Source organism: Arachis ipaensis, chromosome B06, assembly GCF_000816755.2.
Source record: "Arachis ipaensis cultivar K30076 chromosome B06, Araip1.1, whole genome shotgun sequence".
In the NCBI taxonomy this organism is placed as follows: Eukaryota; Viridiplantae; Streptophyta; class Magnoliopsida; order Fabales; family Fabaceae; genus Arachis; species Arachis ipaensis.
Genome location: NC_029790.2, coordinates 110,763,834 through 110,766,386, shown reverse-complemented (window position 1 = coordinate 110,766,386; position 2,553 = coordinate 110,763,834).

Below are 2,553 nucleotides of genomic sequence, written 5' to 3'. Positions count from 1 at the left end.
TTTTTTGTAACTTTTGGTTATTTAAAGTAGTTTTTACATCATTTCATATATCTACCTAACGATACTATTAGCTTCTAAAGAACAAATTGAAAATATACATAAAAAAAAACAAGGTGAAACAGGTAAGAAGACATTATATACTGCTCTAATTATGGGCTATTCAATAAATTGAACTAATTAAACCCACCACCATGGATTTGGATCTTCTAAATTTTGAATTTTTACTTTAGAGGATAAAGTGTGATTTTCTACTCTTAAATGGTTTCTTTCTCATATTTACTCTTGGCCCCACTTATAAAATAAATGGTAAGAGTTCACACCTTACCCTCTAAAGTGAAATTGAAACTTTAGAGGAAACATGCTATGTTTTTTCTGATCTAAAAGTGAGTCTTAGTTTTTCTTTTAATAGCAGGTCTATACTTCTAAGTCTGTGATTAATAGCAGCTTAAAATAAAATTCTTGATTTTGAATCTTCCTGCATGGTTCCTAGTTCTCTTTCTCTTCTAATTTTCTGCATGATAATAACTCTGCCACTCATAAAACATCACTTCTTAATATTGGTAAACAAAAACAACCTTTAGCTCTTACTGCACAAACCAAGTCAGATAATGATTTTGAACTTTGGCACAAGAGACTTGGGCATAGTGCTATTAAACTTAGTCTAGTTATGAAACAGTGTGGTCTAGCAAAAAATGTTACTACTGAGCCACATTGCAACATGGAAAAAATTCACCAACTCCCCTTTCAATTATCTGAAACCATTTATTCTGAACGCTTACAACTTGTTTATGTGGATATTTGGGTCCCAGCTTCTTTCATATCCACTGGTGGCTACAAGTATTGTATTAGTTTCCTAGATGCCTATACAAAAGATACTTGCTTATATCTACTTGTCAATAAATCCCAACCATATGAAGCCTTTAAAACTTACATAAAGCCTTTATTGAAAATCAAACTGGCAAGAAGTTAAAGGCTTTGCAAAGTGATCATGGCATGGAATTCATGTCCAAAGCCTTTACTGCATATTTAGCTGAACATGGAATCTTCCATAGACTCTCATGCCCTTATACACATGAGCAGCAAGGAAGCATTTTCAGAAACGGGTTTATCTTTATTAGCCACTACTTCTCTGCCATTAAAATTTTGGGATGTTGCTTTTGCTACTGCTGTGTATTTAATAAATGGACTTCCCACACCTGTACTTAATCATAAGAGTCCTTTTGAACTTTTGTATAATCAAATTCCAGATTATAATTCTCTAAGTATTTGGATGTGCTTTTTTTCCTCTTTTAAGACCTTATAACAAACAAAAATTTAATTATAAATCTGCGATGTGTGTGTTTTTAGGATATAAGTATTTATCAAAAGATGGTAGAATTTACTTATCTAGACATGTCATCTTTAATGAATCAATTTTTCCATATCACTCTTTGTTTGAATCACAATCTGTTCATCAAACCTCAACTCAAAATGAGAGAGGTCTCTATTCCATTGTTTGGTTCTTTTCAACCTCGATTTGCAGATGCAAACCAAGAAACTCCTACTTCCACACCGAATCTTTCCAATGTTGTTCAACACTTACCCTCTACTACAATTTCAACTACATTAACAGAATTCGAACACTCAACAAAAGATGGAAATCATTCTGATTCTGGAACAGCACCAACAATACCAGAACCTATATCAATTTTTGGTACAGAAATAGTCTTGCCTTCTGGACCCCAAAGGGATCAATCCTCAAGCACTAACTCTAATACACACTCAATGGTAACAAGGAGCAAGTCCAGCATCATCAAACCTAAGACTTTCATAACAACAGCTCTAAAACACATTGATTTGGTGAATGAAGTGCCAAAGACAGTCAAACAAGCTCTCTCCTATCCACATTGGAAACATGCGATGGACATGGAATTTAGAGCTTTAACAAAATGTGTTGATCCTCCATCAAATGCAACAATTGTGGGATGCAAATGGGTCTTTGCGATCAAAAGAAATCCTCAAGGTGAAATCCTAAGATACAAAGCGAGGCTAGTAGCCAAAGGATTTCACCAAGTGGAAGGTATGGACTATGAAGAAGTATATAACCCAGTTGTGAGACCAACCACCATTCGAGTCATTATTACAATTGCTCTTACTCAAGGTTGGGTAATGAGACAATTCGATTTTGACAATGCATTCTTAAATGGGAAGCTACTAGATCAGGTGTACATGACACAGCCTCAAGGATACTCCATCTCTAGGTCTACCAAAATGTGCAAACTCCACAAAGTGATCTATGGTTTAAAACATGCACCAAGGGCTTGGTACCTTACTCTTCCTGCTACTTTAAAAGATTTTGGGTTTAAATACACTTCTTCAGATATTGCCTTATTTGTTAGAAAATCACCAAATTCTGTTATCTATATGTTAATCACATAGTAATTACAGGTTCAGACTCGAATGAGATTAATACATTAATTGCAGACATGAGTCAGATGTTTTCACTAAAGGATTTAGGCAAATTTAGTTATTTCCTAGGACTAGAAGCTGAATTTCTTCAATCTGATAAACAAC